Genomic DNA, 15523 nt, shown 5'->3' with positions numbered 1-15523 from the left:
CAGGTGACCATATTGAAGAGGATTGACTACAGATCAAGAAGAACCTTCTGATCAAAGGATTTTAAAAGAAAAAATAACTTCAACTTTTTTCTTCTTCCTTTCTCATGAATGGAAGTCTTGGGATTCAGATTTCCAATAAATAGGGAAGGGGATTTTTTTCTTCCCCTAGCCTCTGACAGCTATGGCAGTTGTAAGTACATGACTGCAAGTACGTGTTCTTGTCTCAGTGACCCTGAGATAGAGTATCAGTAAGCACCCCAACATACACAGGGGGGCCTACTACAACAGGTTCTTAGATCTGTATTCATAAAAGGAAAGCAACTTTCAAGGGGTTAACAATCACTTTAATCAAACACATGTATCATTCCTTTAACCAAGTACATATATCATTCAGTTGGGGCAGCTAGGTGGTGCAATGGATAGAGCACCAGTGTAGGAGTCAGGAAGACCTGAGTTCAAATCTCACCTCAGACACTTGACACTTGACCTTGGGCAAGTCACTTAACCCCAACTGCCTCATCCTGGGTCATCTCCAGTCATCCTGAGGAATATCTGGTCACTGGATTCAGATGGCTCTGGAGGAGAAGTGAGGTGGGTGACCTGCACAGCTCTCCTTCACTCAAAACAAAGTCAAGTGCAAGTCATGTCATCATTTCTCTGATGGCATGATCTTCTTCAGCAATGAAAAATGAACACATATCTTTCAGTTAGTTCAGGGAGTCAGCACCCTGAATTTCAAAGAAAATACAGAGAAATCAAAAGATCAACAGACAAGGCTTCCTCTGCCTGAATTCAACAGACAACTGGATCCCAGCTGTCTGACCATCTTTACCAGAGAAGGAAGCACAACATCTGGATTCTCAAAGCTGGGGGGCTCCTTAGCAGCTTCCCAGAGTCCTCATCTGACGCTCAAACCTTCTTGTAAAAACTAAGCACCAAAGTAAAACCTCAACTCAGAGTATTTATACCTTTTTTAGAGCCAGAAGACATCACAACTCTTTGACCCAAAGAAAAAAGAAAAGGTATTTGGGAACCTCCTACAAAACAACTGCCCTAATCAAGCTTCCTGCAATGAGCAGGCCCATCAATGAGTAGGAAAGATCGCATTAGAATAATTAACAATATAAATACATACACTGTTCTTAGTTAAAGAAACTCTTGTTTCTGTACTTTACTCCTTGTAAAGACTCTTGATTGATAAAGGCAAGATTCAATTAGAGGTACTTGATTATACTGAAACAAAAAGAGCAAAAGATCCTATTTTGATTGTCATCACAGATAAACTGGCAAGTCTCTCGTGAGATCTCAGAAAATTAGATATTTATAAAGCACATAATACAATGTCTGGCACACAGTACGTACTATATAAATGTTTATTCTTTATCTTCTTTCCCCTTATCCCTTGTGGTCATTTTTGCTCTGGGTTTCCTTACCTAAGAATCTGAGCACAGGTGATTCAATATCAATCTTAAGAAATGTTTCTAGACTTGATGGCAAGCTTCTGAGTTCAAGAAGTTAAGAGCTCTTCCTAGATCCAGATGTTGGTTGCCCAGTAGGAGGTAACCTCTGAAACACCTTCTCACAGGAAAAGATGCCAAACAACAGGAGGATAATCCCAACTCAGGCCCCTGTTTGCCAGAAAATACTCACTTGAATGAGTTTATTAAACTGTACAGAGCTGAAGACAAAGGGAAAAATCCTGTTCAACAGTATCACAAAGTGTTTCATGTCTTAATGTTTTAAGTAACAATCTCCCAGGAGATTACAATAGGAATGATGGGCTATTATTTCATATATTAAGTATTTGTCAATGTGCACATATTAGTCATTTGTGTTTTAAGCATTCTTTTTGTGGCAGAAAAATTAAATAACTGCCCCATGTCTGATCTACTTTGTACATTGAGTGCCTTTCTAAATAGTAAATAATAAATAGTAACTATTTCTCTTTTACTCAGGAACCCTAAGAGTCCTCTCCCAGTTTGATTTTTTTTGTATTAATAAAGGGGCCATCCCTTGAATAGCTACTTAAAGAAGCCTATTCATTGAATGGGTGTATCTCACTCAAAGAATCTGATAAGACCTTACCTTCATGTCCAAGGTCTCACATTCCACCCTGAGCCAACTCTAGTCATCCTGATGAACATCTGGCCACTGGACCCAGATGGCTCAGGAGGAGAATGTGAGGCTGGTGACCTTGCACAGCCCTCACTCACTCAAATCAAAGTCAACTACAAGTCATGTCATCATCTTGATGTTATCATCTTCTTCGAGAACAAAGGACAAACACAACAACAACTTTTCTAGAAGGAACCCTGACAATGCCTTTTAGGGAGACCAGATACACGAGCCAAAACTAAGCTTTACCTTCAGTATGGGAGTATAATGACTCAGAGAGTACGAAAAGAGTCTAACTCCCTTCTTTTAAAAGTCAGGATACCCAGTATTAAATTTTGTCCATGTAAGTACAGGTCTTGGGGCCCTTTGCTGGGAAAGGGTATCCATGACCTTGAGGCTCCAGATTTTACACAGTCAAGAGTAAGAAATAAATATTTTTCTCTTACTTATCTTCCTTTATTGGTGTAAAGAGTGTTTTATAGTTCTGTCTGTATAAATTTTTTGCGTATCTTTGTAACCTCCAGACACAGTACTATCACTCTTCCTCAATCAAAGCTGCTCAGTTTCCCAACCCTCTAATTATGCCACTGAACATTACAGAGACTAGACAATCCATTACCCCTAATTACTTTCAGTAAACCTGGGATATCATCAATTTCAAACACATCCATCACCTCCATGCCACCTATGCTGGCCTAAATGATCACTGAGATCCAGAGGCAACTACAACAAAGTTCAATTTTATTTGAATTTTTCCCCCTAGAAATGATGGTGGTATAAATACAAAAGACAAAAAAAATTCATTTTTAAAAGGACATGTCACACTAGATAAACCACATTTCCTTTCTTGATAGTATGACTAGTCTGGTAGGTCAGGGAAATGCTATAAATATAACATGCCTAGTGATCATTTGAGAAATGACAAAGTCTCTTATGCCATAAGTCTGAGCAAGATAAAGAACTGTGGTCTGAATGATTGTGTTTTAAGGCATACTCACAAGTAATTGAATACTGGTTGCAGAGTATTAACTAGTGAACAGAAGTCAACCTAAAGCAAACCTAGGAGTGAAATAGTTTATTTTTAAATATTTTGATAAATATAATTAAATGTAATTGGTTTCCTGCATAATCCTATGTATTTTATTTCACACATCTGCACTAATTATTCTGAGAAGGGGTAAATTAGATTGCCAAAGGAGTCCAAGACACAGATTGTTGTTCAGCCTTCATTTTCAAGGAGGACCAATGGCATTAATAGGGTGATGTTTTGACTTGCAATTGAATTAGATATAAATAAGACAAAGTTGTACAAAGTCATCAGCCACACTCTCTCCTCCAGAGTCATTGGAGTCCAGTAGCAAGACATAGATCAGGAGGACTGGAAATGATCCAGGATGCAATGGGAGACCTTGGCCTTTTAAAACTAAGGTGTTTCCCACTGCTCAATTTGTCTGAGGCAACACCCATATTAAAAACGAGGTGTGTTCATCCTTCGTTACCCAAGAATACCACGCCATCAGAGAAAGGGTGACATGTCTTGCGCTTGACTTTGTTTTGAGTAAGGGAGGGCTATGCAGGTCACCAGCCTCACTTCTCCAGAGCCATCTGAATCCAGTGACCAGATATTCCTCAGGATGACTGGAGATGACCCAGGAGGAGGCAGTTGGGGTTAAGTGACTTGCCCAAGGTCACCAACTAGTGAATGTCAAGTGTCTGAGGTGAGATTTAAACTCAGGTCTTCCTGACTCCTGCACTGTTGCTCTATCCACTGTACCACCTAGCTGCCCTGAAAGATGACCTATTTTGCCTTCACAAAACAATCAGTGGGGAAGGGGAAGACCCTCAGAGTCTCTGGCCATCACAGAAACCCCATCTCACACAAACACACACACACACACACACACACACACACACACACACACACACACACACACAATTAAGAACCCTTAACCTAGAGGAAATTCCCTAATGGAGCATCACAGGGATCTGTCCTTAAACCTGTTCTGTTTAATTTTTTTTTTTAATCAATGAGTTAGATATAGGTTTATATGAAATGCTTGTCTAATTTGCTGAGAATACAAAGCTGAAATTGATGGATTAAAAATGAGTTAAAGACAGAATTGGGATTTAAAAAAAAAACAAAAAAAAAAAACTTGACCGGTTAAAATGATGGGCCAAATCTAATAAAATGAAATTTAATAGGATTAAAAGTAAAGTCCTACCTTAGAATTTAAAAAAGTCAACTGCCCAAGTACAGGATGAGGGAGGTCTGGTTAGTAAACAGTTCCTGTGAAAAAGCCTTCATGGTTTTAGTGGATGAGTCACCAGTGGCTGGCTGACTGCCAACAGAGTTAACTAGATTTTATTTTGTATTAGTACAAGCAGAGTTTCCAAAACAAAGGTTACAGTCCCAATATGCCCTGCTCTGCTTAGACCACATCAAAACCCACTGTGTTCAGTTTGGGGGCCACATTTTAAGTAGGACACTGAAAAGCTGGAATCTGTCCAGAGGAAAATGACCAGACTTTCAATCAGGGATTAGGACTGTTTTACCTGACCTCACAGGTGAAAGTTAGGACCAATAGGTGGAAATCACAGAGGTAGATTTAGGCTCCATAGAAGGTATTCAAGTACAAGTTAAGTGACCACTTATGCAGTATTTTGTAAGGGAAGTATTGCTTCAACAGCTTCAAGAGGTGGCTAATTGGTGTTATGTGGAATACTAGACCTAGGATCAGAAAGATCTGAGTTCAAATCCAAACTCTTGCCAGTTGTGTGACCCTGGGCAATTAAGATATCTCAATCTTGTTGGCTCAGTGGGGATAATAATAGCACTTACCTCACAGGGCTGTTGGAAGGATCAAAAGACATAATATATATAAAGTGCTTTGCAGAAGTTAAATGCTAGCTATTGTAATTCAACTATGAATTGGACAAGGTAAGCCCTAGAGTCAGTTTCAGCTCTGAAAATCTGTTAAGTTGTTGTACTGTTTTCAGTCTTGTCTGACTCTTCATGAGCCCATTTGGGATTTTCTTGGCAAATATCCTGGAGAGGTTTGCCATTTCCTTCTCCAGCTCATTTTACAGACGACGAAACTGAGTCAAACAAGTTGAAGTGACTTGCCCAGGGTCACCCAGTTAGTAAGTGTCTGATGTCCAATTTGTACTCACAAAGATAAATCATCCTGATTCTAGGCACAGCACTCTATCCATTGCACCACCTGACTACCTCAACAAGCCTTGGAGTCCCCTTCAGCTCTGAAAGTTTGTGAAGTTATTTTGCTGTGTTCCAGTTTCTGCATCTAAATCTAAACTATGTTTGAATCAGTTTGGCCCTGGCTGTGGTTTCCTGGATTCTTTAGATATCTATCAGATAAGGACAGTGGGTAAGAGAGCTAAGAGCAAAATTCTGGGGACTATTCATTCAAACTGAATTAGCAAAATGTGGTAGTTATATTTAAAACAAAGAGCATGGACTATTTTATAACTACACTCTAGAGATATCCAGTATCTAGTGAGCCTGATATTTGGAGATTCCCAATGAGGAAATTTTGTCTTGTAATTAGGAATTGGGAGCCCAATCCCCCAACTAGGATATTTGAGTATATCAAGTCTGGTAGCACCTAAACTGGAAAGGCCAAGGACTCTTAGATGCTGGAGACACCACCAAAGCACAGTCAGAGAAGGCAGAGCTACATGCAGAGCAGAAATGGGGTGGGGGAAAAGGGAATACAACAAGTTCTTGCCCTTGGGAAAAGTCTGAGATAGGTTCTCACCTGATGACCTGCTTCCCAAGACTCTGGGAACTGGAGAGAATGTTAATGAGACAATTCTTCCCCTTTCTTTTCTTGACTTTGGTAGTGGAATACAGAAATGTGCTCACCTGAAATGTCATGAAAGTATACTGAGAATGCCCAGCTGAAGAATGGGAAATAGGAAGCAGAGAACTGATGGAATCCTAATAAAGCTGCCCTCATGGGCCCCAAAGAACACCAGGCATGTCCTGATTTGACCACACAATCTGACTTTAACCACATCACAGGCCCCCAGATCCAATACAGCCACTGCCCGCAGATTCAATCCACATATTTAAACAGGTGTGTCCATGCACTCAGCCACAACCACATCATTCATCTAGCCCAAGACATGACCACAAAAACCAGCCAATCACAAAGCAGCAGGAACAGGATGTTTAAGCACCAAACCATAGAAAGCACCCCTCCCCATTACCTAATACCTTAACAAACTCCTCCTGGCTTTTTAATATTCACAATTTCTGTTGTGTAATCAGCACCATCACACTATAAAATTGCCTGTGTTGTCTTACTAAGGTGCTGCTTCCTCTTGGAACTCAACCCGTTGAAGGCATCATTCCCAATAAGTGCCTATATTTGGATGAGAGGCAGTCGATTGAATACTTTGAGAAGGTCGCACTGTTGAGGGCCAGGGTGGAGTGCGGTTGACAAGATCAGGATAGACCTTCGGGGAAACTGTTCTTTGAGACTGTGCTCATTATCATCCGGAATGGCTCTCCATGCCCCCCAGATGTTGCTGTCTCCATGAGACAAACAAGAGAATTACAGAAAACAAGGGATATGTAAAATAGATGCCCTCTAGGCCCACAGTCTGATTAAATCGGTCTCATAAGACTGGTTTAATCACTAGGGAGGAGACAAGCAGAATGTCTCGTAGGCTTGCAGTTTCTGTCTATAAATACCCGGACCCTCAGATCAATAAAGGCGGGTTGGTCTTTCTTCTCCTGCCTCCTGTGTCTTTCTTCTTCACCATATCACCGAGCCGTGTAGGGACACAGGCGGTCCGCTACAGTCCCACCACGACACACCATGCGACAGAACCAGAAAGTCAGAGTGGCTAGAATTTTTTATGTTCCATTAGTTAATTACAATTATATTGAGTACTCTAACATACTATGTGAGTGTGTTTTCCTTTGGATCATGTGAAGATGGGAAGGAGACACAAATCTTATTGGGATAGGGACAACAAACAAGTCGATTTTGATAAGTATATAAAATGTGACATTTTAATCTTGACATTTTAAAGCCTAAATCAAGCCAAGAGAAGCCTGAGAAGGCCCTAGTGGACAGAAAGTGCTTCCTGGTGCATGCCGAGAACCCGGCAGGCTGCTCCCCTTTGCTTAGAGACCTGGGGTGGTAGCTTGAGTTTGGAGCACCACCTGGTGTTCTATGAGGAAATTGCATACTGAGTAGAAATTTCAGACCACCTGGCTGGAAGGCACCCACTAGTGTCCAAGAAAGGACAGGTTGTTCTAAATTGAAGGAAACTATTATTAACCTGAAAGTTTGGTTAAAGTAGAGGCAACAAAAATAAGACCCCTTTTCAAAGTTACATTTTTGTAAATCATATAGTCCACAAAGAGCTCCTTTTAAATTTGTCAGCCTTGACACAGTTTTAAAATATATATCAATAATAGGTCAAAAATTTCAAATATGGACATAGTTCTACCCAGGATTTATGGATTTTACTGGTAATTAATGTCTTTTAACAAACAATGCTGCAGTTTAGGGCTTAGCTCCATTATAGCAAATGGTCAGTAGATTCCCAGCGTATGAAATTACAAGTCTTGTAGGTTGTGGAGTGACAGTGTGTGTACAAGAATGTTTCAATTTTTTTTCTGTTATTCCAACTTAAAACTCAATACAATCTTTTGCTTTACAATTTAATTTTATAAAAGTAAAACTTTATTTGGATACAAGATAATCAATATACTGCTTCACATAGATATTGAAATAATACATAATACTGTTTTGGGGGTAGCTGATCTTTGGTTAAATGTGTTGCCTCATTATGAAGGTCATAGACAGCTGTCGCAGTGAAATCACTAATCAAAATTAGCTATCAGAATTCCATGTGCATTTTTAAAATGACCAAGCAAATGAAGTTTTTTGGGGTTTTGTTTGTTTGTTTGTTTTTGCACCCAAACCTTTCCCCCAAATATCCCTTCTCCCCTATCTGGTTTTAAGGACAGTGTTAAAGGGGAAAATTTTAAGCTCTTTATATTCTAGGAATCATCTTTGTCAGAAAGAGTATTTGAGAAACTTTTTCCTTTTCCTTCTTGGGAAGAAGTTGAAAAATTAAATATTCTTTCCTTGGTTTGCTAGTAGTTAAGATCACTCATATGCTGATTATAACACATCAGGAAGACAAACTTTTTTAAGTATGAGATTTGCAAAAAAAAATATTCGGTAAAGTCCCTGGTATCTATTAACTGCCCTTTCTGTAACTTCCTTCTTGAATAGATAAGGAAAAGAAAACCAATTGCCCTTAAATGGCCTCAACTTATCTGTCTCCATTTAAAGAAGAAAACTTCAGTATGGCAATTCACCAGTACAGTTTTGGTATATACCGAACATCACTAGAAATTCCTATTCATGAGAGCTGTATCATCATAGTATTGTATGTAGAAACACTATATGTAGGAATGTGGAATTTACATTCTAAAAAGGGGTGCAATTTTCATGCACTGATTAATTTTTTTTTAATGTGCCCATAAGCACAACGCTTTGAGTCAACTGTGTAATATCTGTAGTGGCTATTATAATGGTGAATCATGTGAGAATGTACTGAATATACAGGTATGCCACAGTTTTTGAAATGTAATGCATTGATTCAGTATTCACTTACCTTCCTGAAGGCATCAAAAATGAAACACTTTCAATTTTAACAATATTTATTGTCTGTAATTCTTTTTTCTTTAGAAGTATTTTTCTGATGATGAAAATAGAAAAGTAGGCCTGATGTCAAACAAATTTATTTTCTATATTTCTCACTGTGATCATAGCACTAAGAAACGTGCTCCAAATTATTTTTAAACATTTTATCCACATGAAAATTTACAATGAGCAAAATAAGACAATCAGTTAAAATTAGAAATGAACAGTGTTAACAATAATAAAATGGCCTTGTTTTCTGTAGCAATAAAATGACCAAGTACAATGACTTGATTTAATAAAATCATCCTTCAAAAGCTGCTGCTATGAGTATTTTTAACCATAAAATGTCCTAATCAAATGCATTCCTCCCTTTTTTTACTGTTGTTGCGTATTGCATTGGATTTGATGAGTATTCCAACACTCCAGAATGTACCTAGTTCACAAATCAGTGTAAACATATTGATGTGTTTACAGATACTGTAAAATGCATGTTTTCCCTGGAAAGAGAAAATACTCAAATAAAATGAAAGTAGTGCTACTAAAAAAAAAATAATAAACTAGAGGCAACAGGCTAAATGGATACATTTTCATTATTTATTATAGATTAATTCATTCTCTTTAAAGTGATAGTACGTGGAGTCCACAGAGCTAGATATATTAAATCTGGCTACCAGATACCAAAATATTAAATTAAATTAAATTAAATTAAACAGCCTTAAATCTGTTTTAGGACAAAAGAAGGTGTTCTGTGTCCTTCAAATTTATGGTCTCCATAAGTGATTAACTAGACCATTAGAAAGGAATTTCTTAATTGTACAGGTTGTAAATACATTAAGATAACAGAGTTTGACAAAGTTTCAAATAGAAATTATGACCCAAGATGTTTGTGTTTTCTTTACCATTAACATGCCATAACATAGTATATGTCCACAAAATATTAAGATATGGAAAATGTCCCATTATTCAGAAAAAGTGTCTTAGGTTAAAGGTCTCTTAAGAAATGCCAAGGCAGCCCTTTTATTGACAGGAAGAGGTACTCTCTGAGTTTACTTCCGAGAGAACAAAAAGATTATTCTAAAATTTTATATTCAATGTTATTACTATCTATACCCCACACTCCTTTACATGCAAAATAAGGAGCTGGACTGTGTGCTTTCAGGGGTCCCTTCTAGCTTTGAGTAAGCATGGAATTTTCTGTCTCACTGGTCTATGTCCTAGTGATTAATTCCAAGGATTGGAAAGGTGGCTGAGGACTCCTGCCCATTCCTCAGCATTTTACTCCAAATATTCTTTCAATATTATATTGTAGGTAACTAGTAAACATTACTTCCACACAGTAAACATTGAAAATAAAACCTAATGCTCAACTGATATATGTAATAATGGGGATTATTGAAGGATTTTATTAAAGACACTGAAATATCAAATGAAAAGTAAGTAACAAGGTATATGAAATCTACTCAGCTTGGGTACTAACAAATATCCTGAGAATAACCTTGAGAGAATTTACTGTTATCTTAGAAGGAGATGGGGATGGGGAGGTGAAAGGCTACCATATCTTAGAGTTGGGCAGAGAAGGACAAAACCTTTTTAAGGAAAAAGAAAGAAAGAAAGAAAGAAAGAAAGAAAGAAAGAAAGAAAGAAAGAAAGAAAGAAAGAAAGAAAGAAAGAAAAGAAAGAAGGAAAGAAAGAAGGAAAGAAAGAAAGAAAGAAAGAAAGAAAAGAAAGAAGGAAAGAAAGAAGGAAAGAAAGAAGGAAAGAAAGAAGGAAGGAAGGAAGGAAGGAAGGAAGGAAGGAAGGAAGGAAGGAAGAAACAAAGGAAGATGTTGAACTTTTGACATGAAGATTTACATGACAAGTGACTGTGTTTCAAAGTTAAACTTATCAACTCAAAATGCAAGTAGGGACAATTGCAATAAGCCAATACAAATTTTCTTCTGCTTAATGAAGGCTGCGCGTGAAGTTTCAATAAATAGACAATAAAGAGCAGTTATAGCAATAATTAGAATAATAATGCTGATAACCCATCACAGCCTCACTTCTACAAGATTAATTCATACATGGGTACCATGTAATTCACACATTGGGTGTGAATTACAACAGTCAAAATGAGGTAATAAGGTTAATTTTTTTAAAAAAGGCCCCCTCAGACACTGCCTCTCATAGTGTCATTCTTACCTGAGGCTGATCTATTGATCAATAAACATTTATTAAGTGCCTACACTGGGCTGAATTCTGAGGATACAAAAGGAGGCAAAAGAAGGGCCTTCTCCTCAAGGAGCCTACATTCTAATGATAGAGATCACAAGCAAACAAATATGTACAAAACAAGCTACATACAGAATAAATAGGAAATAATTCGCCAAGGAAAGGCATTGGAATTAAGAGGTACTGTCACTGTCGTTGTTATTAGATATAACCCAAAGGAGAAGAAGGAAGGCCAGGAAACCATGACTGAGGAAGGGCTCAGAGAGGACTGGAGGGAACCTTTTCTGAGAGAAAAAGAACAGTCTCAGACGTTCTCTATAAGACCCAAGCTGAGATGAATATAATTATTTCTAAAACTGAGGAGCTAGGGAAAGAAAGTGTTGGTTTCTGCATAACGTGGAAAAATCAAAGGGATCCCCCTCCTCAGAATACGAGTGTGCTGGGGCTGCCTGCCCAGTACAAAGGCATAAAATTTTCTCCAGTTTCTTCACTGCTATATATTAGAATTAGCAGCATTTCCCTTCATATGCCCTACATACCATTCAGTTTTTTCCATCAGGTCTCTTTTGGAAGATAGAGTTTTAAGAAAGGAGGTTGGTGTTTTTTAATTTTAATGTTCATTTTATTGTCCTTTTTTTATTATTTACATTTCTGTTGTATTCTTCTCTCCCACCCTTCCTAGAAAGCTATTCCTTGTAATAAAGAATATTTTTAAAGGAGGAAGAAAGAAAAAATTTCCAAAAAACTAACCAACATATAAAAAAAAAACACATGACATTATATGTAGTGTTGTACACTAATCAATCCCCATCTCTTTTCTTTCAGAGCAACCTTGGTTGTTATGATTTTGTAGCATTTCAGTTGTTTTGGAAGATTCTGAAGATTATCTGGCAGGATAAGGTACCGGACACTGAGATCCTTACTTGAGCTAAATTGCCAAGCATTCAAACTGTGCTTCAGAGAGCTCAACTCGGATGCGCTGGCCACATTGTCTGAACGAAAAATGTACACTTGCCAAAAAGTCTACTTAATGGAGAACTCACATGAGGCAAGCGATCACATGGTGATCAGAAGAAGCGATACAAGGACACTCTCAAGGTCTCTCTCAAGAACTTTGGGTTTGATTGTGTGACGTGGGAGATACTGGCCCAGGACCACTCAGTATGGCATGCCCACATCAGAGAAGGTACTGTGCTCTATGAGCAAAGCAGAATTGAGGCAGCCCAAAGGAAACATAGGGTGCACAAATTTGGAGTATCCACTCCAAGTGTTCACACAGACTATTTGTGCCCAATCTGTGGTACAGCAGTTGAGCTCATATTGGTCTGATCAGCCACAGTTGGACACTTTGAAACTTGACTTTATCATGATGATGTCATTTTGGTCCTCTGAGAACAAAGGACAACAACCACCACAGTTGTTATTCAGCACTTAGTACAATGCCTAGCATGCAGTAAGTGGTTAATATTTGTTGATTTTTTAATTGTTTGTTATATCCATTTACATTACTGCAATCATTGTGTATATTGTTTTCCAGGTTCTGCTCAACTCACTATGCATCAGGTTCATGTAAGGTTTCCCAGGTCTCTACATTTATTGTAATTATCATTTCTTATGGAACAGTCATATCTCACCAGGTCTGCATACTACAGTTTGTTTAGTTATTCCTCAATTGATGAAGATCTACTTTTTCTTTACTATCACAAAAAGTGATAGCAAATATTTGTGTATATATAGAATCTTTACTTATGCCTAACTGGAAATTCTGAATCAAAAGAGTGTAGTGTTTATTTTTTGCATAATTTCAAATTGCTTTTAGCAAGGATTTTGATGTCTCTTTCTCAAGGTTTTTATCTCATGTGAAGCTTGTAAACAAAAGTATCTCCAAATGTTCCTTTATCTCTTCTGTGTGACTATTGTTTTTCACCCCCATTATTACATGAAACCTATTTTTACTTGAAAAGAAATTCTGTTTCCTTCGCTCTGAATCCTTCCACAGATAATTATTGTTCCCACCATCAACAACATTTCACAGCCCAGGGTCATCCACATCTAAGCATTATCCATTATCAGGATTAGTTAGAGCTTGGGTCCTCAGACTGGGAATCACACTGTGTGCATAAAATTTTTTTCCTTACCTTTCCTCTTACTTCCTGGATCCTTTCTTCAAACTTCCTAGTTATCCCCAACTTCCTCAACACTTGGTACCTAAGGCCACTTCTCCTCTCTTTCACTTCTAAACCCATGGCAATCTAGTTTTCAGACTCATCATTAAACTGAAACATCTTCAAAGTTAGCAATAATCTCTTAATTACCAAACCTGATGACCTTTTATCAATATTCATCTTCCTGGACCTATTTGCCTTTGACTTTGTCAATCACTTTCTCTGGATACTCTCTCCTCTCTGGGTAGAGAGTTCAGCCGTGAGGGAAGATTGTTGCAAGGCTTATTAAACTATCTTTCCAGAATGCAAGTGAATTTATATTGCTTACTAGAGGATGGATACATGCCTATACACATTATTCATAGCTATATTTATGTCATTTTTCACTATGTTTGTGTGAAAGCATATTTTTTCTAAAAAACTTCTTTTCTATTTCCCTAGAATCTTTAAGAAATATTTCTCTAAGCCAAAACCCTTTCCAGAATATCCCTTCAGGAAAGTGGTTAGAACAAAAACTAAGGCCTTTCTTAAGAAAATGGATTAAGATGATAAGCAGACTTTTGTCTAGAAAATATAGTTATTTCTCTACCACTTGAAGTGATTTGTACCATGACCCACCTTAGGGCACTGATCTCTTTTGTATTCAAGGTTGAGATAATGTTACAAAAAGGAACTCTTTTTAGTCCTTTAAGGAAAATAGCTCACAATGAAAACGAGGTGTGATTTTTTTTTTTTGGAATATTATCCCAAAACTGCATTTTAAAATATTATGATCTTTTTCTTGCCCAAAACTATAAATATTACCTCAAATTCTTTTGGAGAACAGTCATATTGGAGGGCATGAGAAACAATGACAATTTGGACGTGTGTGTATGTGTGTGCGTGCATGTGTGTGTGTGTGTGTGTTTGTGTATCCTAGAAATAGCTTGGGTAGAGAATGATATATTTTAAATAATGATATATTTAAAATAATTTTATATTACTAAAAATAGCACTGCTTCTAAAAGACTTAAGCCTAAATCTCAGAACACATTATTAGTGTGATTTTTTTTTCACAAGTTTAATGGTATTTGGGGACAAGAATTCACTATTTGACTAAAACTGCTGGGAAAACTGGAAAGCAATAAGGAAGAAACTAGGTAAAGAGTAACATGTTACACTGTATACCAAGATTAGGTCAAAATTGGTACATGACTTAGACATAAAGGGTGATGATACCATAAACGAATTAGTTTACCTGTCAGATTTATGAACAAGAGAAGAAGCAAAAGCAATGCAACCAAAATTTTTTAAAAAGCCGAAAAATAGGAAACAATTTTTATAGTATCTCTGATAAAGGCCTCATTTCTCATATATATAGAGAACTGAGTCAAATTTGTAAGGATACAAGTCATTCCCTAATTGACATTGTTAAAGGATATGAACAAGTAGTTTTCAGGTACAGAAATCAAAATTATCTATAGTCAGATGGAAAAAATGCTCTAAATCACTATTGATTAAAACAACTCTGAGTTATCACCTCACACCTATCAGACTGGCTAATATGACAGAAAAGGAAAATGATACATGTTGAAGGGGATGTTAGAAAATTGGGGCACGAAACAAACAGGCCTCAGAACCTGCAGTCTGGGAGCAGAACAGAAGCGCTGAGCAGTTAGGTGTTCCATTTCAAGGGGGGATATTGACCCTTTCAAACCTTCTCTCCCAGGGAAATGTGGTGGGATTGCAGCAGAGACCTCCTCATTTCTTAGACAAGCTGGGAAAGAAGTGCCTCTTGTCCCCGGAATCAATGTTGGAATGCCCCTTAGAAGCTATCTAGTCCTATCTACCATCTCCGGCAAGAGTACTATCTGCATCAACATTGAGTAGTAAGCACACCTTTCCCTAGATCATACTACCTCGGGAGAGCCAAAAACTTATAAGTCCCCAGAATTACCTCTGAAAATAGCTTCATAAAAAACCTGAAACTTGAAACAGTGCCCTCCCCACTTGGGAAGAAAGCCCCACTTACAAAAAAAGTTAAAATCAAGAAATAGGCTGGAAAATAAGCAAACAAAAGAAAGAAATTCTGACTAGAGAAAGTTACTATGGTGACAAGGAAGATCAAAACACCTGTATCCAAGGTCTCCAAGAAAAATATGAATTGATCTCAAGCCATGGAAGAACTCAAAAAGGATTTTAAAAATCAACTAAGAGAGGTAGAAGAAAAATTGGGAAAAGAAATGAGAGTGATGCAAGAAAATCATGAAAAAAGAATCCACAACTTGATAAAGGAGGCACAAAAAAGTACTGAAGAAAATTACATCTTAAAAAGCAGAATAGGCCAAATGGTAAAAGAGGTAC

General features: G+C 37.5%; 1 pseudogene; it reads right to left on the bottom strand.

Moving 5' to 3' along the window:
- LOC140516683 (carboxypeptidase M-like) overlaps positions 1 to 15523 on the bottom strand; it is a 101691-nt pseudogene that overhangs the window by 1194 nt on the left and 84974 nt on the right.

This window comes from Notamacropus eugenii, chromosome Y (genome assembly GCF_028372415.1).
Source record: "Notamacropus eugenii isolate mMacEug1 chromosome Y, mMacEug1.pri_v2, whole genome shotgun sequence".
Lineage (NCBI taxonomy): Eukaryota > Metazoa > Chordata > Mammalia > Diprotodontia > Macropodidae > Notamacropus > Notamacropus eugenii.
The sequence above is the reverse complement of the archived record's forward strand: the minus strand, read 5'-3'. Positions and strand labels throughout refer to the sequence as shown.